At 41.3% G+C, this 27,620-nt stretch overlaps 1 long non-coding RNA gene across 1 annotated transcript; it reads left to right on the top strand.

The window, feature by feature from the left end:
* Positions 1 to 682: 682 nt before the first annotated feature.
* LOC132620672 (uncharacterized) lies at positions 683 to 3,042 on the top strand. Its single transcript, XR_009575115.1, has 3 exons — positions 683 to 756; positions 1,645 to 1,695; positions 2,954 to 3,042. It is a non-coding gene; the product is annotated as an uncharacterized LOC132620672 (long non-coding RNA).
* The last annotated feature ends 24,578 nt before the right edge of the window (positions 3,043 to 27,620 follow it).

The following is a 27,620-nucleotide window of genomic DNA, read 5'->3' as shown; positions in this document are numbered from 1 at the left end:
TAATTTTGACTACGAATCTGTCTGATATGCTTCTATGCGTCCGACCCTAGTTACGAATCTGTTTGATATGACGTGGGATTATGATAACGTTGTAAGGAATTGAGGAGTATGACAAGAAGTGAAAGATGTGGATGGTTGAACCTCCCCGAAGTGTTACGAGACCCCATAAGGTGAATTTAACATTCGAGGACGAATGTTTTAAAGGGGGGGAGGATGTTACATCCGGCATTTTTGCATATTCGAAAAATTCGAGATAACTTGACTTGTAATGAATGAGGCCATATTTGAACCTTACTTGGTATGAATGTGTCGGCTACAATAACATTGGTGTGGAATTACGAAAGGAGGCCAAGGGAAAAATTAGAATTTTGGAAACTTGCTTCATGAATTACAACATTTAGCTACCAATTGGACTAAACAAAAAAGAGAAAATAAGGCCCAATAAGGGAGGCCCAACCGGCCATTGCATGGCCTAGCCCATGGAATTAATCAATTTCCATGTGATATTATATATGCATCCATATCCTTAGAACCTTCAAGAAAAACAAAGAAAAACCAAGAACAAAAAAAGGAAAGAGGGTTTGGCTAGAGAGAAAGAAGAGAAAGAAAAGAAAGAAACAATTTTGGAGCCTAATCTTGGGTTCAAAAATTCATTTCTTGTGGGATTATTACCAAGCTCAAAATTCTCTACAACTTGGTACAATTATTTTGGCAAGAAACTATCTTTGGTAGCAAGGAGAATTTGTTGGTAAAAAGGTAAGAATCTTATGTTCTTTTCATGTTATGAAGCTTTGTTTATGTTGTGGAATGTAGGAATGGGTAGAAACTATGGAAATATGGAAGTTTGTATGGTATTGGTATGTATGCATATGTATGGCCGTGTGTGTGCATAATTGTGTGGTTGAGATGTGTTGAATTTTGTATTGTATCCTAGTTGTAGTATGGTAGAAATTGTATTGGAAGTGAAAGTTGGAAAATTTAGTGTGTGGTCGTGTGATGTAGGAGGTTGAAATGAAAATGGATTTGTTGTATTTAGTATGTTAATGGTGTGACTGTGAAATGAATGGAAGAATAATGACTTTAGTTGTTATGGAAGAATGGTTGTTAAGTTGTTGTAGGAAATTATGCAAATTTATTGTCACTTATGTAAAAATGGATGAAAGTATTAAGAGGCAAATTATGGTTGTCATTGATGAAGTTGAAAGATAGAAATATATCATGAACATGTTTGCTAAAAGATTGGAAGTTGTGGGTGAATTATGCTTTTGGTAGGAAACCTGTATATTGTGCATACTTTATGTATATTTGGTGAAAACGATAGGATATGCCTTTGAATCATGTTGTAGTGATCTTGATGAGTGATGATTATGAAAATAATAAGTTTGGTTTGGAAGTGTAAGATCGGAATGAAAGATGTTACGTTATGACGGAAAGATGGCAAATTGTGCCATATTATGTGTTTTGAAATACTTGTTGTCATTATGGATATTGTTGTTGGGTTGCGTTGATTGTTTGGCTGTGTTTAACTTTTGGGGATGTTATATGTATAAAGGAAATGCTGCCAAAATTTCGGTAGGCAAATATGTAATGAATTTGGAGTCTTAAGTCTTGAATTTGACAATTGGTAAACATGACCATTTGTAGATTCTGGACGAGATTGGAATCGAAGCCAAGCGAGCGTAAGGCGCAATCGAGGTATGTAAAGCCTACCCCTTTATTCTTAGGCATGTTCTGAATGTAATAGGCTCGGCCGCGAGCCTTGAATACGACTCCGTTCCTCGGAATTCGAGATGGAAATCCGCTCCAATTCTTTCAATACGATTGAAACCATTTCCTTATAAAATGCCTTTAAAGTGAACTTTTGTATAAAACTTTCCTAAACGGAGTCAGAATACTTCCATATGATTATGGATGACCTCATAAGGTCCATTATCAGTAATTTACGTATGTCGCCTCGAGTCGGTCCGAGGTGGGCCCACGGAGCCCCGATACCTATTGTATGATCTAGATTGTCTCATTTCTGTCCGATTTTCACAAGTAACATCTGGACTATCATTCTGATCACGATATGACTACTTTTTATATAAATCTTACAAAATGGCTTTGATATCTGGAAATCCGATTCTGGTAAAAATCTGTCGTGCCTTCCCAAGCAGGATATAGGCGCATATTATGAATGCTATCCGAATACTCTTATTTGACTCGCCATTTGGCCTACTTCAGTTGATTGAGTCGGTATAACGATCTGTATGTATGTGGTTTCTCATTAATCTGTTCGTGAATGTCTTAATGCTTCATTTCACCTGATCCCGGGCCGGTTTATATCGTGCGGATGGGCTGCCGAGTCCCTGGTCGGGGGCCGGGTCCCATGTATGAATTCCGAAGTATGATGTGTCCGGTTCTGGGGTACTGTGGTATATGTCGTTCCTGGTTACCGTGTATATGTTACGAAGTATGATGTGTCCGGTTTCCCGGCGTGTAATCTGTCCCCGGGGTTACCGTGGTTATGATATGATGTGTTATGTGACGGAGATGTTCGAAGATATGAAATCTTCTGAAATATGATATGTTGGGGCGCCAAAGGTAGGAGTGGCGACCACGTTCCTGTGCCCTATTATGATTCTGTCTGTCTGATTGGATTCTGATTCTGTCTGTCCGTATGGATTATGATTCCGTCTGTCCGTATGGATTATGATTCTGCCCGTCCGTCTGGACCATATTTCTGTTCGTCCGACTGAGTTATGATTCTGTCCGGTATACTTCTATCTGTCCGTCTGGACTATGCTTCTGTCCGGTATACTTCCGTCTGTCTGTTGGGTTATAATTCCGTTCGCTATAATTTTGTGCTTCTGATTCAGACTATGATTATGTTTGTTATATTTTTGCTTTACATACTCGGTACATCTTTTGTACTGACCCCCGGTTCTTCGGGGGCTGCGCTACATGCCCGCAGGTACAGACGCACCTGAAGATACGCCGCCAGTCTAGGGCTCAGATTCTGTTATTTTGAAGAGCTCCTTTGGTCCGGAGCGTGTACTTTTGGTATATATATCTTCTGTCTTCTGTATATTCTGTATGTATGGCAACTCCGGGTACGGCGGGGCCCTGTCCCGTCATATGACTCTGTATGTCTGTTAGAGGCCTGTAGATATGTTTGTGGGTTAGGGTCTTTCTGTATGGATGTGTGTATATGTTGTGTTTGGGGCGATCCCATTCGCCGCGGCGGCCGGTCCGCATATGTTTATATATTGCTTTGTTGGCCGGTGTGGCCTTTGTTGGTATTTTCTGTGCGCAGGGTTATTTTGGATAGTATGTAAAACAAAGGAAACTCTGCCAAAATTTTTCTGGAAATTATCTAAATTTTAAATATAGCCTTAACGGCTTCTGCTTTATACTTGAATGCGTTTGATAACAGTTGAGATAGCGTTGGATTGATGTGTTTGGGTGCCCAGATCGGGTACTAGTCACGGCCTACGGGGTTGGGTCGTGACAATTGGCATAGCAAGAAGCCAACCAATACATGCCCATAATAATATCAAAGTCAACCATTTTTAGATCATGCATGTAAATCATAGTACGACGGTCACAGATCACAACTATGTAGTTTCTATATACTCGGCTAGCTATTATCGATTCACCAACAGGTGTATACACCTCAAAAGGATTGATCGACTCAGGTTTGACTCTAAACCGACCCACAATATACGGAGTAACATATGACAATGTGGAGCCCGGATCTACCAAAGCATATACATCATTAGATAATACCGATAATATACCTGTGACCACATCAGGAGAAGACTCAAGATCTTGACGTCCAGCCAAAGCATAAATACGGTGCTGAGGACCGCTAGAACTGGGGACTCTCCCTCTGCCTCTACCATGGCCGACTGGCGCATGTGAACCTGGCCCCATAGGGCGTACTGATGATGAAGATCCGGCTACCGACCCTGAAGGCTGGGTCCTACCTATACCACTAGCTGAGGGGCAACCATGCATTATATGGCCTGGTCGACCATATGAATAGCTAACCTCTGAGCCCAATCGGCACTGACCTTAATGTAACTTCCCACACTGGGAACATTGTGGTACGGGTGGCCTCGCCTGACCCAAATCACCTCTGAACTGAGATCACGAAAAACTCTAACTCGGCCCAGAACTGGTAGATCTATCGAATCTCTGGCTTGAAACCCATGGAGGCGTACTAGTCATAGAATGGCCTGAATGCCTCGAAAACTGCTGTCTGTGCCTGCCTCTATACTCACTCATCACACCCTAGGACAGAACTGCTCTGATACCACTTTTGTCACGACCTAACCGGAGGGCCGCGACGGGCACCCGGTGCTAAACCACCCAGGCACCTCTTAACATACTTTCACATTTACCTCTAGATGAGCCACATAGCTAAATCATACTTTCTATCTATTATTCATGCCAATTCAATTGGACAACAATACATTTATATCATCATTTGCAACTATGCCCATATCAATGTACATAAGCCGACGAGGCTAACAAAATGATATCCAAAATATAGGCCGACAAGGCCAAATACATCTAACCATGTACACATGTCTACAAGCCTCTAAGGAGAGTATGTCATATCATATAAGCGGGATATAACCCCGCTATGCCTATAAATTTGTACACAAAAGAATCAATTCCAAAAGCTACAGCTCCGAATGAAATGGAGCTCCACTATGTAGTCCATGAGTAATAAAGCTATGGATCAAGTCTGTCATCCTGGCCACCTGCGGGCATGACGCAGTGTCCACAAACAAAAGGACGTCAGTACGAAGAATGTACTGAGTATGTAAAGCATGATCAACATCATTATAGAAGCATAATAAGCAACATAAGAAATAGCATAAGATGGGAGATAGCAGTATCATCATCATAAGCACATGCTTTTCATAGGGACTTTCCATTTCTAATGCGAGATTGTGTACATACATCTGTATTCGTATCCGTATTCATATCCGTACTCATTTACATTTCGTATCCATAGTTGTATTCATATCATATTCGTATTTATACTCATATCTTTATAATATACATATCCATATCATATACATAGCATTTACATAGCATACCCGACCACGAAGGTTCGGTGTTTCGCGTACCCGACCATGGCTAGGCTCGGTGATTATATATACCTGGCCCTATCAAGGCTCAGGGTTACACATACCTGGCCCTACCAAGGCTCAGGGTTATCCGTACCCAACTGCAGTGGTGCGCGCGCATGATATATATACATATATTCTACACGGCCATACAAGCTCGAGGTCCCATAATAGCCATACTTAGGCACATATACGTAAAATCCCATAAACATCTTTAGCGTAATCACTATTATCATCGTCATGATTATCATCGTCACCATTATCGTCGTCATCATTATCGTTATCACTATTATCGTCGTTCATTACATCTATCCTTATAGGATTACTCATCATACGAGGAATTTAGCACAATCGTGACATATCGAGAATCATAAGCTTAGTAGCTTTTGAAAATAGCATCATTTGGAGGACATCATAGGCTTATAGGAGATTAGATATTTGGCCAAAGAACCATTAGCCTTACATACCTTTCCGTTTAACTATTCTATCACTTGCACGTTCTACTGCAATGCTCACGTTTCTACCTTCATTTGAGTTATACTATTATTAGAAAGATCGATAGCTAGCATACATGGCTAAAGCTAGAGAAAATTGGACAGCATCTCCTTTATTTATACGACTTCCTCTATATCATATATCAACTCCCAACATCAATAACAACATTCACAATATAATAACAATACTCTTTATTCACATACATTATCCATATTCCTCAATTCACTTCCAATCATCCATATCAAGGGTTATAACACACAATTACATTCGTTCATATACAATGTCTATCCCTTGTTCTTAACATCATTTATAACCTAACCATATCACAACACATCAAGAATCTTGACTCAATTCAAGCTATTACTCAAAATGACACTATTCCCACATTCATGACCCATTTTCCTATATCCTTCTACAATCCAAGTATTTCAACTTTCAAATACCTTAAACAACATGGAAATACCATAAATCTTACCTTAGATGGTGTAGGAATGAACCTTGGGTGGAAACCCCTCACTTGTGCAAAACCCTAGTTTCACCTTCACTTGGATTCCTTGCCTTGGATAAACTTTAATGGGTTTCTTACACTTGATTCACTTAGTTTGATGTATTTGATCCCTAATATCTCTTGAATTCTTGTGGGAGAAGTGTAGAGAGATGTTTTAGAGAGAAGGGGAGTGAAGGGAAATGAAATGAAATAAGACTTGTTCCCTTATTAATAACGTGAAAATCTGATCTGTCGAGAAATTATACGGACACTTATACGGTCCGTATAAGTGACCGTGAAATCGCCCCTTTAACAACTCGATTCTGTGCTCATGAGACGGCACATTATATAGGCCGTATCATTTTATACGGTTCACATAAGTGACCATAAAATCACCTCTTCAACATCTGGTCTCTGTGACCATTATACGGCACATTATACGGGCCTTATAACTTTATACGGTCCGTATAAGTGACACCCGTATAAGTTACCGTATAATATCACCAGTTAAGGACTTCACCGTGACAATTCGGCGGACCATTATACGGACCGTATATCATTATGCGGACCGTATAATCGACCGTATAACCTATCTTTTCACTGATCTTGTTCTCGTCACTTTGTTTGATCTCCAATCCTTATGGAACCTTCTTAACACTTGGTTAACACCTAACGATCTAAGGGACATTATAACTCTTCTCCAAAATATCATTAAGTCATCATTACCTTGTCGCTCGTAATTCCTTTTCGATACCTATCGTATTCCTTGCCTTCTCGTGGAAAACTTCCTTCTCCTACCTCGAACGTCTTTGAACTCTTAATTAGGGTCATTAAATGTCATTCCTTACTTATTGAAATACCGTATACTTATGCTCTTCATTAGTCTTTTCGCTGTGCATCAACGAAAATTTTTTCGAGGTGTAACAGACAGGTTCGCCCTTCGAGCAATATTATTGATGTCACTTACCCTCGAGCCCTTGGGGTGGCTTGCATTCTGGATGGCCTGCCCTTTAATGTGGGGATGCAGGTGATCGAGGAGTGGCAGCGTTTTATGGCCAAGGCTGGCTCGACTTTGAAGTTCCCTCGTTGATTACCCTTCTATGCCGTAATGCTAGGGTACCTATGGAGCCTGGGGACCGTTATGTGGAGTGTGATGTCGCTTTTGACCCACTGAAGGTCAAGGGAGAACCGGGCAGGGGCAAGGGAAAGAGGGTTGGCTCAGATAACAACGATGGCTAACAGGGCAGGAGTGGTCAGTCACAGACCCCGGGTACCTTAGAGAGCGTGGAGTGGATGCGGTGAAGGCAGTCATGATGGGGTTTGCACGGCCCTCCATGGAGGCCTGGTCATCTGGTGGTGCTGCTGGTACTTGCTATTTCACTACTGATCAGATGAAGGGCTATATAGATGCCCAGACCAAGATGGAGGAGGCTGTGAATGCCTTGCAGGGTGCCTATGGATCCTTGGCCCAGCCCATATGGATCTCCGGCATGACTTGGACAGGGAGAATAATAGAAAAGTTGGGCTAGCGACAAGCTATTCGTGAGGATGTGGAAAGGCGTCAAAAGCCTTTTGAAGGCCCTAGTCCAAAAGGCAAAGCACCCCAAGGTGACCATCAGAGATGCCCCGTAGTTCTCCTTCCTTAGCGTGTCCGGACTTGGCAGCGAGGGCTCTAGTTACTCGGAGGACGGTGGTGATGAGGCAACTAGCCGAGGAGTGGCTTAGTGACCCCCTCCCCCCTTATATCAGCTTTGGTTATCACGTGCTCTTGCAGGGTTTTATGTTCAGACAATTTCTTATTTTTGGTTGTTTTTTGGGATGTTTGGATAATTCTCCTTTTTGTTGTTTTTGATGCAAGTGCCCTGGTTTAAGGGTGCTCGTAAGACAATTGCCCTAGTTAGGGTGATGTTTTTATATAGCTACTTGTTTTGGAAATAGTTTCTTCTTGGTTTGTTGATGAATTACACAGTTTAGGAAAAATAGGGGGGCAGAGAGGGGAGCTACTGGTACATGGTACCGCCGCGACAGTCACTTGATCCCTGCGGCGGTACTGCTATGGCGATGGGAGCCTCGGTATAGCGGGGTTCTGCAGAAGTTGGGTTCGCTATAGCGGTCCGATGCTCGCAATAGTGAGCCCGTTGTAGCGGTCCACTTGCCGTTGCAGCGGTGCTACAATACTAGTGGGCGAAAATTTTTGCTCACCAGACCAGGTCGCGTAGGGGCTCGCTCTTTTTCTTAGTGTGTAAAAACACGGTTTTCACCTAACGAGTACGAATGCACTAATAATTTTTTAATCTTCCTAAAAATAATTACACAATCCGAAACACTTTACCCTATCACCAGATTTTCATTTGTTCACACAATAAACACGCACCTACTCATGGAAGGTCTTCCTTAAGTTAATGTAGAGAGATACCAATTGGAATCGATAGATACCAATTGGAATCGATAGATACCAATTTGCCCGTCAAAATACCAATTTGAATCAACCAGATACCAATTGAAATCAACTAGGAGACGACGTAACGGGGTAGCACGATAGAACGAATGAAGGGAAACTTCTAGATGTCCGATAGCCTCTTGCGGATGAGTACGAACAAAATCGTACCATTCCACAAGACTCTGCTGGACATTTGATCTTGTACTTGTGAGACCGAGTAACCTAGGCTCTTATATCAACAGTCACGACCAAACCTACGGGTCATGCGAGCACCTACTAGATTACTAACCTAGTAGGCAAACCCTTACCAACCAACCCAAACATTTAGCCGATTTATAATAAACAATTTCTTAAAAATCATAAGATTAAAGTAAGAGATCTTACAGACTCTGTGTTAAATACAAGACAACTGAAAAGAACTCCCTAAGACCTAGTCTAGACAGGTACAAGAGCTCCTCCTGTGCAGGAAGACAAAATAAATGACACAGTCTCTGCCTGGAGTGAGATGAGCGAGCCTATAGGAGAATGCCTGATAAATCCACACGAAGAAACTTCCACTTACACCTGCAACATATCTAAACAGAAAAGGATGTAGCAAGAGTAATATTAGTACACCACACGTATTGGTAAGCATCATAGGTCGACTAAGATTAGTTCACGCAACATAATATAAAGTCTATAAGATAAGCAGATAAGTCAGGACCCTCGGGATTCTCAATATAGGTTATTTCACTCTGACGAACTTACCTTTCTACTCCAAAATATTCATTGATTTTATCCCCATAGGAAAATACCGTACCTAACTAGTCATTTGAACCCATTCCACCTTCCTTTAAGCCAATTATGTAAGTCTCATCTCCACATTTACCCTAACCTCTAATTTCTAACTTTTAGCCGTAGAGTTTGTCTACCCAATTCACTTACTACAATGTGATGCACCCAGGGAACAACTTAACATTTGAAATCAGCTCTTACACTTACCCTCATAATAGCCACCAGCTTACACAGCCTCAACAAAATCATAAGAGATGCACAATACAATATAACAGACTGGCAGTACACACATGCAGGATGTAGAATATGAGATGTAATGGAATGCAAATATGATGCAAGGGCCTAACCACGCTGCACATACATGCTAACTGATGTCATTACTCAGTAGTCATGACCTGCAGGGGACCCATGTTGTGCATGTACCCTTCGCTCTGGATACTCATCGGACCCGAGCAATAAATCCTCCGCTCCGAAAAGAACCTCAGACGCGGATCCACATCATAAAGATTACTCACCACTACATTATTGCCAATGATCGGCTGACAGAGAGTACCTCATATTCAACCAAATTCGGCCATATGACCAGATATCACAACTGACACACACTCATAACATCTGCCCCATGTATTTCCTCATAACAGCATGCAATGTATGCAAGTGAATAAAACAAGTCACGAATCATGCCCTTGATGGGCGTAGCAGTATCACGATTTCCTTCAGTCCTCCAATACAAACCTCTTGTTTGAAAGTATCACAATCATATGAATATTTCAGTGTACTTGAAAATAAAGACGGAAATCGAATACTCCTAGGAATACATATTCTAAACAACGCAATACCCCTATCTAGCCATGATGAATAATCAATTCCCATCTCGTACACATAAACAAAAACAATGGTAGCACTCAAATAATTACTCATTGTTACCCTAGTTACTATTTACACACAATTTTCATTAGTTTTTTCGAAGTCTATCCATCCAAACTTCGTGTCTGATGACCTAATCATGCAATCTCCCGTCAACTCTAAGTGAATTTATGATTCACTAATCAAAGTCTAACTCAAGTAAATCATAACCAACATTGTTGACGAGTAGCTAATTGAATTTCCATGAATTCCTCACCTTCCTAACCTTCATCCGAATCCATTAGAGATGATAGTCATGGGGAAAGATATGGAGAAAGTAGAAAGAGTTCTTTTTTCATGGTGTCAAGGGTTTTTCCTTCTTATGGAAACCTAATATCAGTCTTGGAGAGTCTTTTATTAAAAACGAGGGTGAAAAATAAAATAAGTGACCAAAACGCAGCCACTACCCCGCCTCGTCTGTTATGGCGGACGGGGTCTCGCTATAGCGGGACCGCTGTGGCAGTCCCTTGACCGCTATAGCCATCCTTTTCCTGCCTCGAGCCCACGATTTTTAACACTGTCACGACCCTATCCCGTGGGCCATGACTAGTGCCCAAGCTGGACACTCGTATACATACCTATTAGATATAGTCAACCGAATCTAAGAACAATATGGAAACTTGCGAAAGAACTCCAAAGGTTCATAACGTCATCATATATATATATATATATATATATATATATATATATATATCCAGATAACCTGTCTCCTGAGGAGTCACATCTAATCAAAACATAATATGGTACGCAAGCCGACAAGGCTGCCACTACATGTCAATATGATACGCAAGCTGACAAGGCTGTCGCTACATATCAGTATCATATGCAAGCCGAAAAGGCTGCCACAACAGATGAACATATCCATAGTACATCGTATAGACACAGTTGAACAAAACTTATACACAACCCACACATATGTCTACAGACCTCTAAGAGTATCGATAGTGAAATATGACGGGACAGAGGCCCGCCGTACCCCTGGATAAACATATACATATACATCATAATATCTGTACCAAAAGTCTAGGCTCCGAAACAATGGAGCTCTCCAAGACAGCTGAGTAGAAGTCCTATGCTGAAGGGTTACCAGCCCGACTATCTGTACCTGCGGGCATGAAACGCAGCCCCCCCCCCCCCCTCCCCCCCCGAAGAAAGGGGGTCAGTACGGAATATGTACTCAGTATGTAAAGCATGTGATACAATAAAGAGGATCATAACTGAAATAGAGGTCACAGGAGACAAGTAAGACATTCAAAATACCAATACATTTGCCTTATAAAATGTAAATCATGCATATCAATATCATATATCATACCCGGCCCATTATGGGACTCGGTGAATAAAGTCATCCTTGGCGCCATAATCACATCATCATATCATTATATATATATACCGTACCCGACCCTCTAGTGAGGGTCTCGGTGAAGAATGCAGTGAAAATGTGCACGAAAACATACCCGGCTCGGGACTGGGTGAAAGATATATTGAGGCATGCACGAGCAGAGTAGTGAGCAATCATATGCAAACTAGATTATATTTGAGACTCAATAGAATATTCAAATGAACTATCATTTGGAAATCAAGACAATAGTCATATCCAGTACCCTTCGAATTTCACTATGGAACATATCAAATAGAACTTCAGAAATCATAGATACGTATCAAAACATAATAAAGTAAGCTCTGGGAATCAAGAACATTAGCCATCCAAGTGGCTCTAAGAATAGGAGCTTCTTTGGAGTCATAAATACGTCGTCTGTTTGTTTCATAAAGATCATGACAGAAAGAAAGAAGGGTTAGCTTTACATACCTTTAACGCTTATTTAAATGTCCAACGTCTACTTCTCGAGCTCGTAGGTCTAAAATTAAGATAACATAAGCTATAGTTAGATCATCCACATCACTTACTAACCAATCCAAGTACAAATGAAACTTAACGAAATTCGGGCAGCATTTCCCCTGAAAACTTAACAATCCTCGAGATTCCAATTTAGCCAAACATCAGTCAAAATACCAACAACAACAACACCAACAATTTCATATCAAACTAGAATTAAATCCATTTTTAAATCACTTCCAAAATAGCCCAATATACATTCGTATACCAATGCTTGTATGCACTTCTTTATTTTCGTATATCTATAGTATAACAACAAACACAACAACAACAACAACAACTACAACCAATACCACGATATTCCAGCCCATAAAACAATTCATAACAACCACCAAACAACCCCAAAATATTGTCACAAAACAGCCACGAAAATCATATAAAAACAGCCCGGTATACGCTTTGTATATGATATCTTCATACACTTTTCTCCCAAATTCAAGAACAGCAAACTTGTCAACAACATCAACAATTATTATACATCATAACTCAGCTAATTCCATCCATTAATCCAACTAAAACAGCCCCCGATCCATAAATCTCAACAAAACAACAAACGAATTTATAACGCTATTTTCTCCGTTCTAATCCGTTAAAATTCTAAATACACTTATTAACAATGAAAAAGGGACCTTAATCTTACCTTATGTATGCAGCAACCACGTCAACACCCTTCTTCTTGGCTGAGTTTTAGCTCAAATTGAAGGCAACGCAACGTACAACACTTTTCTCTTCATGAGCTTCGGGATTCGGGGCTCAGATTGTGATCAAAATTTGGTTTCTCTCTCCTAAAGCTCTCTTCCCTCTCTCTAGAATTTTCTGGATTTTTTTGGTATGAAGATGAGGAAGATAAGCTGAAAATTTCCCTAAAATAGCAAGGGAAATGGGCCTGACCCGACTTGGAATCGGGTTGGGCCCATTTCACTGCCCAGCTTGAGCTTTCTGCCTTAAAACGTCCATAACACTTTATCCCGATATCACATACAGGACCACAACCTATGGTTGGAAAGGTATTTCAATTATATACAACTTTCATTTTAGGAGTTTTCCCAAATTCCCAAATAATGATGGGGTTATGGCCTCCCGAAGTCAGATCACCCGAAAACGTTACTTAAAAACATCTTTTTGGAGGGCTTACACTTGGATTTGGCTCAAGGGTCCTTCTTGAGTTTTTTTTAACTTCACATATATTTTACATATAACTTATCATATGTCCTTTATAAAAATCCCATCATGTGGTCCCCACCTCAGCTTACGGTTACGAGGGCTATATATCTTTTAACGTATTATTCCAATCATATTGTGCGAATTCCAAATATCATACTCATGCTACTACAGTAGAATTTCATTCTCTATACTTGTGATATTTGCTCCCCCTCGATTTCACATTAAGTCGTTTGTAGCCTTAGTAACACGAAATTTTCTGGGGTGAAACATCCTTCCCCCCTTTGGAACATTCGTCCTCGAATGTTAAACTAATTATGCACTTCCAATACTTCCTTAAACGTTCTTTTACTGAATTATGCCCTGCACATGCCTCCTTTATTAGTCGATCCCTTCAGTTTGTTATAATGCATTCTAGATTTCTAAGTAACTATTTCCATAATATTTCCTCTTTCTGTTGCTTCTCGAGGTAATAATTCCACGTCATTGTCTTTATGGTTGACAGTTGTATTGCCAGCTCTTCTGCCGAAATGTTACTCTCTCTCGTCTGCATACTGCTCAGTTGTACTGGCACTGATTGATTCTGACTTGTATTCATGGTGCTCTCAGTCATAACTCGGCTCTCTTTCTTCTCCTATAGTTACTCTCTTAAGATGTATCATTCACTTCATCTTACCTCTTAACCCTTAATTAAGATTTTATAACACGCAGATGTTCCTCATCGATTCATTAGGCTTTACAATCCCTGGAGTATTTCATGCCTCTGGTAACCTGTAAACCCTTCGCAGACTCTACAAATAAGACGGAATTTCCCTTGGTGTAACATTATTTTGCTTCAATAACCTTACGTTGCTCTGTGTTACAGTCCATACTCTAGAATCTTCAGCATCATGTATCACTTCTATGCTTTCAATGTCACTTTACCTTTTAGCTCTTAATCTCGATCCTTAGAGTTTGCTATCAAGTAGCGCTAGAGTTCCCTCATTTTATAACTTCACGTAGCCACTATGTGATCTGTCTATTATTAACTGGTATAATTCTGAGGGAATGTCTTTTGATTCTACATATAAATTCACGGTCATTCAGCAACCAGTGACCCGCTTGTTCTAATCGTCTCGGTTAAACCATTTCACAACTTTCCTTAATCCAACTTGTAACATTTTAGGCATACTATCTCGTGTCGTTTCTTTATTTTTGATTCAAACTCTTCTATTGCCTCTTTACTCAAACTTTTCTCCTAGTTTTACTGTCACACATTATGTTGCAATCTTTACGCAAATATGTGAAGGTGCTCAAATTAGCCCGAGAAATACCTTGGCGTCATTTCACTTGTCTTTATACTTTACCTTGAATTCTTTTCTCGTATCATTCAATGGTATCGGGATCAGCTATGGCCATGTCCTACTTGCCCTCAGTATTAATTCTATCTCGGTAATTTTGCTTGGAACCATTTTACACCTTTCCTTGATGTACCCAAAATATCATAACTGCCTTGCTATTACTGAGTCGTTACTCTTATTATCAAGTGCTCACTTGGTCTCATTCTTAGCATACAAATATTCGTAGATTGCATAACTATTCTTTTACCACTCGTATCAAGTATATCCAATCTTAATCATAGTCTTTCCTTCTCATGATTCATTCTGCTTTACGTATCTTATTTGTACTAAAACTCATTTGCTGTCTATCTTGTCATACTCCTTTTCTTTCCTTTATTCACCATTCAATTTTCTCATATCCTATTATAGGAGATTTCTTATCTCTTCTCCTTTGCTATTTATAAGTCACAATATCATTATCAAACAACTCCGTTGCCAGCATCTTAACCTCTAATCCAGTATAGCATTGCTATCCTTTATAAAATCTCTTAAGTTACTCGTTACCATTTTCTTATCGTATTCTTCCTTTTTATAAGCATCCACCTTCTAATGTCATATTATCCAATATCTTTACAAATAATTCTCAGCACTGTCTCAAATACCATCCTGAATTCTATCCGTTTATTGCTGGCTTTCAGTTCTTACTAAATTGTTTCGGCAAGGGATCTCACTTGAAATTTAAGTATCCATATCAAATATATTGTAGAGTCAATTGTTTCCATCTTACACTTGCATGTCATTTAGTCGCTTCCCCCTTAAGGGTGTACTTATACCATTATCTATATATATTCCGCTCTATGTCCCTATTTCCAATCTCAAATTCACCCGATCATTCTTCCAATTCATTTGGTATACTGTACCATACCCATGTTGTCACGACCCAGCCCCGTGGGCCGCGACTGGCACCCTATCTGGGTACCCAGACCAAATCGCATATTTATTTACCAAATCGGAGCATATTCAAAAAATTCATAAAAGTCATATCAAACAGAATTTTTTTATCAAATATGTCTTAAGCGGTCGCACAAATCAAAATGTCATACCGAATCCAAACGGAGCGGCGGAATAGACATCGCCGGTCAAAAGTGCAAACCTAAGCATAAGGGCCATTTAGGGCCATCAAAACAAACGGACCGCTTTAAGACCAGAAAACAAAATCAAACAAACATATATAGGACCCTCGCCCCACATATATGACTACAGGCCTCTACGAACTCAAAACAAAGACATATGGCGAGACAGGGCCCCGCCGTACCCAAATAGTCAAATGTACAGAGCATATACACATAGCAAAAAGAGTCTGTACCAAAAGGGGACTCCGAGTCAAGAAGGAGTACTCCGAAGTAGCAAAGAGTGAAGCCTACAGTGGAGGATCACCAATATCTGCACCTGTGGGCATGAAACGCAGCCCCCGAAGAAAGGGGGTCAGTACGAAATATGTACTGAGTATGTAAAGCACGGAGTACAGAAATATGGATCAAAATTGAAAGCAAATCAGATAACAAAGTGGAGTACAAACCAGTATGTCAAAAACCGTATCAAAATCATATACGTATACATAATGCAAACGAAGTCATGCAAACGCTTAAGAACGTGGTCGCCACTCCGACGCTGGCGCCACACACAGCATAACACCAGAAAGTTTCAAATCTCCGTACATCCCCGATCACAAACACAAATATAGGTGAGCGTCTCGCATCACGAGCCATATCACAGCATAACTCCAAACGGAACCCGGCCCTATGGCGAAGCCTCGGGAACCGCAACACAGCATACGGCCGAATTATTGTAAGGCGCACGAATCATAACCGGCCCGGGAACCGGTGAACGAAGTCATAATAAGGCACGAGCGGAGTCGTGAGCAAAAAAATGCAAATCATACTTCAAAATAGTCTTTCAAAACAGAGTAATCCCATAAGTCATTTCATAATACAAAATAATCGAATACTTAGTCGATACAAGGTTTCATTTCACAAAACGTTTCCAAAATAGTACGTATAGCTCAAAACGTAACTTAGCGTATCGTAATATTCAAACACATCCTGTAGAAGGAAGTTCCAAAATCGAAGGGATCATTTCAAACTTTATTCAAAAGGACAGCCCAATAAGACAAATAGGGCGTCTCGGGGTTAGCGGGCCCACCTCGAGTCGAATTGAGGTGGCGAACACAATGTACGAACATTTAGGGGACAAAAGTTCATACATAATCATTTCTAAGTTACCCGACCACATTTCGATAGGTTTCGGACGATTGGTGGCATTCTTGCCAAAATAGAGCCCTTAGGCTTCAATTGAATTGAATGAATAGTAACTTTTATGTGGATCGGGTTTCGAGGAGCAGGAATGCTCCGGAGGTTCCAATATTCACCTAGCATACTAAGACATGCCAAACTGTCACGACCCAGCCCCGTGGGCCGCGACTGGCACCCTACCTGGGTACCCAGACCAAATCGCATATTTATTTCCAGATCCAAATTCCTTTCAGAGTTTTTCGAAAATCATATCAAACATACTTTATGTCAAAAACATGTCTTAAGCGGTCATACCAAATCAAAATGCCCTATCAAATACAAACGGAGCGGCGGAATAGACATCGCCGGTCAACAGTGCAAACATAAGCATAAGGGCCATTTGGGGCCATCATAACGAACGGACCGCTTTAAGACCAGAAAACAAAATGGAACAACCATACATAGGACCCTTATCCCACATATATGACTACAGGCCTCTACGAACTCAAAACAAAGACCGATGGCGAGACAGGGCCCCGCCGTACCCAAATAGTCAATGAACACAGTGTATGCATAACAGAGAATGTCTATACCAAAGTGGACTCCGGATCAGATGGAGTACTCCAAAATAGCAGAGTGAGTAGCCTAAACCGGAGGATCATCCCAAACGAGCTTCTGTACCTGCGGGCATAAAACGCAGCCCCCGAAGAAAGGGGGGTCAGTACGAAATATGTACTGAGTATGTAAAGCACGAAGTACAGAAATATGGATCAAAACCGGAAGCAAATCAAAAGACAAAGTGGAGTACAAACCGGAGTGTCGAAATCAGTATCAAATCGTGTACATATACATAATGCAGGCGAAAATCATGCAAAGCTCAAGAACGTGGTCGCCACTCCGACGCTGGCGCCACACACAGCATAACACCAGAAGGTTTCAAATCTCCGTACATCCCCGAACACAAACATAATCATAGGTGAGCGTATCGCATCACGAGCCATATCACAGCATAACTCCAAACGGAACCCGGCCCTATGGCGAAGCCTCGGGAACCGTAACACAGCATACGGCCGAATTTGTCATAAGGCGCACGAATCAAAACCGGCCCGGGAACCGGTGAACGAAGTCATAATAAGGCACGAGCGGAGTCGTGAGCAAACAAATGCAAAATATATTTCAAAACAGCTTTCCAAAGCATAATGATTTTGTAAGTCATTTCATAGTACAAAGTAGTCGGATACTTAGCCGATAACAAGGTTTCATTTCACAAAACGTTTCCAAACTAGTACGTATAGCTCAAAACATAACTTAGCGCATCGTAATATTCAAAATATATATCCCGTAGGAGGAAGTCCCAAAATCGAAAGCATCATTTCAAACTTCATTCAAAAGGACAGCCCAATAAGACAGATAGGGCGTCTCGGGGTTAACGGGCCCACCTCGAGTCAAATTGAGGCGGCGAACATATTTTTCGAACATTTATAGGCCAAAGGGGTCATACATAATCATTTCTAAATCACCCGACCACATTTCGATAGGTTTCGGACGAATGGTGGCATTCTAGCCAAAATAGAGCCCTTAGGCTTCAATAGGATTGAATGAATAGTAACTTTTCTGTGGATCGGGTTTCGAGGAGCAGAAATGCTCCGGAAGGTCTCATATTCGACTAACATACTAGGATATGCCAAATGAAGGAGTGGTAAGCTTTACATACCTCACAGACGTCGTAAGCTCTCCCGAAAGTCCAGTCCCGTTTCGTCAAAAATCTGCAAATGGTCAAAGTTACCAATTGAGATTCTTAGGCTTAAAAATGCCTTTAACTTCATATTTGCCTACCGAAATTTCGGCAGCATTTCCCCTATAAATCTAACATCCCCGAGGCGTAGCTCGGCTCCAAATTCATCAATCACAACAGCCCACACATCAACAACAACACAAACAACAATCAAACCACCCTAGCTTCAAGGTTCTACTTTATTATCTAAGTTGGCAACTTTCGTTCACACTTTCAAAACTCCGACTCTATACCTATATAATTGTATTCATTTCCACATTCAAACTTATACAATCACATTCTAATTACAATCCAAGCCATACACGAAATTGCACCAAAATCAATTAATTTCCCTAATTCTTCAAAACATCCAAAAATGCACTACGAACATTCTAACTCGCATCACTTCATTCCGAATTCCTCAACGTCATTATAGATTCATATTTAAAGTCTATAGCACCCAAAATATACATTGATATACATAAAGATACCAAGGGTATACACTTTCCGATAATATCCGAAATCGTTTTCCACCGTCAATTTAATTTAACAATCAATCTTTTACGATACAAGGATCACAACAACACATTATGCCAACTTAAACAAGCTCAATCCCCATCATTTTTCCTCTCTATGGCTCACGGCCAACACCCAACTTACACACACACCCATAGCTTTCTATTTACATCAAAACTACGGAATTCTCACCTATTCCCAATCCTTAACATATTCATATCAATTCTATATCAATCAAGGGGCAAAATTCTTACCTTTTCTTGAAAACCCGACTTGTCGTAAACGTCGTTCTTGCGCCAAACTAAATATACCCCGTTGAAGAGGGTCTTGAGCACTTCACAACTATGTAAAAACTAGGATTTTTGGATCACAAACAAGACTTGGAAATTTTTTTCTCTTCCTTCTCTAGCTCACGGCCGAACCTCCTTGTGGGGTGTTCTTGAAATTTTTTTGTGGTTCTAATGAAAATTCTAAGTGTAACATATTGATATATATCCATTAATAGTCATGTGCATAGCACATGACATTACAATAGTGGGTTTGGGCTTGGCTAGGGCCGGCCACCCTTCAACTCTTGGGCTTCATTTTTTGTTATAATTTTTTTCTTAACCCAATTCACAAAACGCCCCGTTTTGTAATTCCCGAAACTAATTTCCGAAATTCCAAATTTACCCTCGTCCTTCCCCGAGGTCTTGACATTAAAAATTCCATAACCAACATAGTCATATTTACAAAAATCAAATTATGTCCTTCTAACACCCAAGTCGTAATTATTTCTCGATTTCCAATTATGCGAAAACGCGGGACATAACATTCTCCCCCCCTTAAGAACATTCGTCCCCGAATGTTAAATAAATCTTATAAAGACTCACAAGCATAACGGGAAAACCATTTTATATATAAATAGCACACATGGTCCATCCGTTCATTGGTACAACAAATACACAAGTCTAGATTACAGGAGGCGTAGGGAATAAATGGGGGAATCTCTTCTTCATCTCATCCTCCGCCTCCCAAGTCATCTCTTCCTGGTTGTTATTGCGCCACAGAACCTTGACAGAAGGCACCTCCTTAGTGCGCAATCTCCTCACCTGACGGTCTAGAACAGATACCGGCTGCTCATCATAAGACAGCTGCTCCGTCACCTGAAGATCATCTACTGGGAATATCCTGGAAGGGTCACCAATACACTTCCGCAGCATAGACACATGAAACACCGGGTGCACGGACTCCAAATCTGATGGCAAGTCTAGCTCGTAGGCGACCGCGCCTATCTTCCGAACAATCTGGTATGGCCCGATGTACCGCGGACTCAACTTACCCTTCCTACCAAATCTCATAACGCCCTTCATGGGCGACACCTTTAGGAATACCCAGCCGCCAATCTGGAACTCTAACGGTCGACGTCGTCTATCAGCATAAGCTTTCTGTCGACTCTGAGCAGCTAACAGTCGTTCCCAAGTGAGCTTCACCTTATCTACAGCTTCCTGGATCACATCCGGCCCAATCAACTTAGTCTCGCCCACGTCAAACCAACCAATAGGAGACCTGCATCTCCTGCCATAAAGGGCCTCGTACGGGGCCACCAGAATGCTGGAGTGATAACTGCTAATGTAAGCAAACTCTATAAGCGGCAAATGATCATCCCAGTTGCCCCTAAAATCAATAACGCAGGCCCGCAACATATCCTCGAGCGTCTGAATAGTGCGCTCGGCCTGCCCGTCGGTCTGAGGATGGAAAGCTGTACTGAGGCTCACCTGAGCCCCTAGTCCCTCTTGAAATGACCTCCAGAAATTAGCTGTAAACTAGGCACCTCGGTCAGTAATAATAGATACCGGGACTTCGTGAAGTCTGACTATCTCTCTGATATATATAATCGGGCATAGTCCTCAGCCGAGTAGATAGTCCGGACCGGAAGGAAATGGGCTGATTTAGTCAGCCTGTCCACAATAACCCAAATAGAGTCGTACCTGCGTAGAGTACGCGGCAACCCAACAATGAAGTCCTTATTAATCATCTCCCATTTCCAGGCTGGAATTTCCATCTCCTGTACCAATCCACCGGGCTTTTGATGCTTGGTCTTAACTTGCTGGCAGTTCGGGCAGTGATTAACAAACTCGGTAACATCTTCTTTCATGCTGTCCCACCAATACAACCACCTGAGATCCCGATACATCTTAGTGGAACCAGGATGCACATAATACCGCGCATTATGTGCCTTGCCCATAATCCGTCGCCGGAAGCCCGCTACGTCCGGTACACAGAATCTACCATCGTACAATAATGCACCTTCAGGCGAGATTTCAAACTGAGTCCTTGTTTTATTAAGGGCCACACGCTATCTTCTGTAACGAACAACGCTTTCCAGACATCATAGCTAATGTCATTCCTTATCACACTACTGAACTCCCTACCACATTATCGTAATTCCACTTCATACCGGACACCTCACACCAACGGATTCAAAATCACTTCATACCAACGAATCCAGAATCATACCAAACACTTCACATCAACGGATTCAGAACTAGGACCGGACGCCTCGCAGCATATCGAGCGAACTCGTAATCGGAGGCAGACATATTAGACTATGGCAGACGGCTCATAGTCAAAATCAGGGGTACAGAACATGTCAAACAAATCTGAGGTCGGAGTCAGACGTACGAAGGCGCATCAGGCGAATTCGTAATCAGAATCAAACACACGGAAACATCCTGTCACCCCAGACGAATTCACAACCAGATCATCGTATTCAGACTCCTTCAGACTCAACATACGTTGTTCGAACTGAGAGTCAACAACAGACGTCACGCAACACTTATTGCCCCCTTATCTTAAGCAGTCGCCCGTGCAGAATAGTCATATCAAAATCAGAAAGGTGGCGGAATATACATCGCTCAAATGCACACATACGTACAAACTCGTGGGCCGTCTTGGCCATAGCAGTATACGGGTCGCTTAAGAAGGCAAAACAGATCCGTATACGAACACACCAGAGATTTATCAGACAGATTCATAATCGAGGTCAGACGTACGAAATCATATCGGACAGATTCAAAACCGGAATCAGACGTGCAGAATTATATCACACAGAATCGTGACCAAATTCAGACAGGCAGAAATGTATCAGACAGAGTCGTAGTCAAAGTCAGACATACGAAGATATATCAGACAAACGCGTGATCAACATCAAATGTACAGAGGCATATCAGACAGGTTATATTCAGAGTCAGACATACAGAAATGTGTCGGACGGATTCGCAATCAAAGCTAATCATGCAGAGGTATTTCAACCAAGATCAGATTCCGAACCGGATGTACCAAGGTTTATCAATTGGGAACACAATCGAGGCCAGAAGCATAGAGGCGTAATAGACAGGGCCTTATCAACATCGGGAGTGCAGGCTCCAATGATTCATGAAAAATTTCCCTTTTATTGGTAAACTCATTCGCCAAGCTATCACACAAATTGTCTTGCGTTTCGCGTATCGACTCTTTCAAAGATTCCGCTTATTCACACTGCTTATCTTTCATCTTTCCTACCCCCCATACTCATTTTCTCTTTCAGACATCGTCGTTCCAAACTAAGTTATAATGTAAATGGGGCTTTTCTATCCCTTGACAACATTCGGATCGTCGCCCCCGCTTCGCTTCATGTATCCGGTTTAGTGAAACCCTTCGTCTATCACAATTTGGTTGCCGGGACTCGGCTCTCATCCCACACGGCACCAAACAAAAATCCTACACACACACATATACATACATATACACACATACGGACATTTTTACCCATGCCTTACTGACGAACGTCTCTGACTGTCATTCAAATTCGCTCAATTTCCCGAGCGGTGTTGTACCTTTTCTTTGCCCATTTAGTCCGCCTCGTTCTGCGCGACTCCTGTAAGGGCACTAATTACTCCACACATTCCCTTTTCCTTTAGATTGCCCCAATTTTCATTTATCTCTAGCATACTTACACTTGTGCAACAATCTTGCATTACTTCCCAGGGGGGTCACCCATCCAGAATTGCTCTGGCTTGAGCACGCTTAACCCCGAAACTTTCACGCGTTTTGACGCGTTAGGGCTAATATAATTTCGTCGATCGCCACTCACGACCTTTGTCACGTAATTTAAGACAATTCGGGGTCTTAACAACTTTTCAAAACATCCCCGTAGCGGGTCCCACCCCGGCCTACGAGAATTCTATTACTTTTCTGACTTGGTGGTTACCGTGTCGTCACTTATAAATCCTCAACATTTACCTCCATACGTACCTACATACTTCCAGACAGCCCACAAGTCTAAATTCGTATTCTACAAATTCCATCTCCAAATAGTCAAGGGAAACTGACAGAATATTACAGTAAGGTGTCTTCCAACCATCAACAAAAGAAAACCAAAGTCCGACGAACTTCGCGAAATCATCAAATGCCTAATTCACATAATTACCCCCACGGTTATACATATATATATACTTAAGCCGAGAGCGTACCGCTCAATTCTCAACGGCTTGTCATACGTTTTGTATTTTTCCAATTTGAGGAACCTTAATCGTCGGACATTCTTGTCCTTCACATGGGTTGTGCCAAAACAAAATGGGGTTGGAACACATTCCTGGTCCCTCCAAATAACTTGCGAATCTACTCCTCGTATATATTTTGTTGAGATAAAATTTTTCCGCTAGGGGTAACGCTCCTCACAAATAACATGGAGGGGTACCTTTTAATCCACCATAATAGGTTTATCATAATGATATCGACCTTCAAAACAGGTTAAGAATTTATATCTCTTTTCCCCTTTTTCGTATTTCTAGAAAAATTTGGGCAGAGGTTCCTCTATATTTCTTACTATCCCAAAACCTGTACACAGGAAATACCAACCAGGCCTCACAGGGCCACCACATATACGTACATACATATTACATCATATCATCTCATAGCCACACGGGCTAACAATTTTAAACAAAAATATAAATATGCCGAAGCTTACCTCACATGCCCAACTCAACTGTACCTGCTACACTTTTCATATTTTATTTTTCCTTCCAATGTCCGGCTTACGTTCCAATCGTATTTCAAACACCTTACCCAACATACATCTTCCATATCATTGCTAACCTGAGCACTGTGTAGCTTCCAATATCAACAATCACTGTCTTACGTCGATACCGTTCTCCAGCTGCAATCGAAGGTTAGAAAAAGAAATTCATTTCCTACAGTTGGCTCTATCGCACGATCTAAGATTCCAAAGAAAGTAACATCCTAAATGCCCTGTAGCTTCCTGTTTATAGGTGTGGTGCACAACACATCGATAAACACGACTCTACGAGACACGGCCTGTAGACATTCCGAGGACAAACTGCTCTGATACCACTTTTGTCACGACCCAGCCCCGTGGGCCGCGACTGGCACCCTACCTGGGTACCCAGACCAAATCGCATATTTATTTCCAGATCCAAATTCCTTTCAGAGTTTTTCGAAAATCATATCAAACATACTTTATGTCAAAAACATGTCTTAAGCGGTCATACCAAATCAAAATGCCCTATCAAATACAAACGGAGCGGCGGAATAGACATCGCCGGTCAACAGTGCAAACATAAGCATAAGGGCCATTTGGGGCCATCATAACGAACGGACCGCTTTAAGACCAGAAAACAAAATGGAACAACCATACATAGGACCCTTATCCCACATATATGACTACAGGCCTCTACGAACTCAAAACAAAGACCGATGGCGAGACAGGGCCCCGCCGTACCCAAATAGTCAATGAACACAGTGTATGCATAACAGAGAATGTCTATACCAAAGTGGACTCCGGATCAGATGGAGTACTCCAAAATAGCAGAGTGAGTAGCCTAAACCGGAGGATCATCCCAAACGAGCTTCTGTACCTGCGGGCATAAAACGCAGCCCCCGAAGAAAGGGGGGTCAGTACGAAATATGTACTGAGTATGTAAAGCACGAAGTACAGAAATATGGATCAAAACCGGAAGCAAATCAAAAGACAAAGTGGAGTACAAACCGGAGTGTCGAAATCAGTATCAAATCGTGTACATATACATAATGCAGGCGAAAATCATGCAAAGCTCAAGAACGTGGTCGCCACTCCGACGCTGGCGCCACACACAGCATAACACCAGAAGGTTTCAAATCTCCGTACATCCCCGAACACAAACATAATCATAGGTGAGCGTATCGCATCACGAGCCATATCACAGCATAACTCCAAACGGAACCCGGCCCTATGGCGAAGCCTCGGGAACCGTAACACAGCATACGGCCGAATTTGTCATAAGGCGCACGAATCAAAACCGGCCCGGGAACCGGTGAACGAAGTCATAATAAGGCACGAGCGGAGTCGTGAGCAAACAAATGCAAAATATATTTCAAAACAGCTTTCCAAAGCATAATGATTTTGTAAGTCATTTCATAGTACAAAGTAGTCGGATACTTAGCCGATAACAAGGTTTCATTTCACAAAACGTTTCCAAACTAGTACGTATAGCTCAAAACATAACTTAGCGCATCGTAATATTCAAAATATATATCCCGTAGGAGGAAGTCCCAAAATCGAAAGCATCATTTCAAACTTCATTCAAAAGGACAGCCCAATAAGACAGATAGGGCGTCTCGGGGTTAACGGGCCCACCTCGAGTCAAATTGAGGCGGCGAACATATTTTTCGAACATTTATAGGCCAAAGGGGTCATACATAATCATTTCTAAATCACCCGACCACATTTCGATAGGTTTCGGACGAATGGTGGCATTCTAGCCAAAATAGAGCCCTTAGGCTTCAATAGGATTGAATGAATAGTAACTTTTCTGTGGATCGGGTTTCGAGGAGCAGAAATGCTCCGGAAGGTCTCATATTCGACTAACATACTAGGATATGCCAAATGAAGGAGTGGTAAGCTTTACATACCTCACAGACGTCGTAAGCTCTCCCGAAAGTCCAGTCCCGTTTCGTCAAAAATCTGCAAATGGTCAAAGTTACCAATTGAGATTCTTAGGCTTAAAAATGCCTTTAACTTCATATTTGCCTACCGAAATTTCGGCAGCATTTCCCCTATAAATCTAACATCCCCGAGGCGTAGCTCGGCTCCAAATTCATCAATCACAACAGCCCACACATCAACAACAACACAAACAACAATCAAACCACCCTAGCTTCAAGGTTCTACTTTATTATCTAAGTTGGCAACTTTCGTTCACACTTTCAAAACTCCGACTCTATACCTATATAATTGTATTCATTTCCACATTCAAACTTATACAATCACATTCTAATTACAATCCAAGCCATACACGAAATTGCACCAAAATCAATTAATTTCCCTAATTCTTCAAAACATCCAAAAATGCACTACGAACATTCTAACTCGCATCACTTCATTCCGAATTCCTCAACGTCATTATAGATTCATATTTAAAGTCTATAGCACCCAAAATATACATTGATATACATAAAGATACCAAGGGTATACACTTTCCGATAATATCCGAAATCGTTTTCCACCGTCAATTTAATTTAACAATCAATCTTTTACGATACAAGGATCACAACAACACATTATGCCAACTTAAACAAGCTCAATCCCCATCATTTTTCCTCTCTATGGCTCACGGCCAACACCCAACTTACACACACACCCATAGCTTTCTATTTACATCAAAACTACGGAATTCTCACCTATTCCCAATCCTTAACATATTCATATCAATTCTATATCAATCAAGGGGCAAAATTCTTACCTTTTCTTGAAAACCCGACTTGTCGTAAACGTCGTTCTTGCGCCAAACTAAATATACCCCGTTGAAGAGGGTCTTGAGCACTTCACAACTATGTAAAAACTAGGATTTTTGGATCACAAACAAGACTTGGAAATTTTTTTCTCTTCCTTCTCTAGCTCACGGCCGAACCTCCTTGTGGGGTGTTCTTGAAATTTTTTTTGTGGTTCTAATGAAAATTCTAAGTGTAACATATTGATATATATCCATTAATAGTCATGTGCATAGCACATGACATTACAATAGTGGGTTTGGGCTTGGCTAGGGCCGGCCACCCTTCAACTCTTGGGCTTCATTTTTTGTTATAATTTTTTTCTTAACCCAATTCACAAAACGCCCCGTTTTGTAATTCCCGAAACTAATTTCCGAAATTCCAAATTTACCCTCGTCCTTCCCCGAGGTCTTGACATTAAAAATTCCATAACCAACATAGTCATATTTACAAAAATCAAATTATGTCCTTCTAACACCCAAGTCGTAATTATTTCTCGATTTCCAATTATGCGAAAACGCGGGACATAACACAAACGAAGGAGTGGGAAGCTTTACATACCTTACTGACATCTTATGCTCTCCCAAAAGTCAAGTCCCGTTTCGTCCGAAATCTGCAAATGGTCAAAATTACCAATTGAGATTCTTAG

The sequence above is a fragment of the Lycium barbarum genome, chromosome 2, assembly GCF_019175385.1.
Source record: "Lycium barbarum isolate Lr01 chromosome 2, ASM1917538v2, whole genome shotgun sequence".
Lineage (NCBI taxonomy): Eukaryota > Viridiplantae > Streptophyta > Magnoliopsida > Solanales > Solanaceae > Lycium > Lycium barbarum.
The sequence above is the reverse complement of the archived record's forward strand: the minus strand, read 5'-3'. Positions and strand labels throughout refer to the sequence as shown.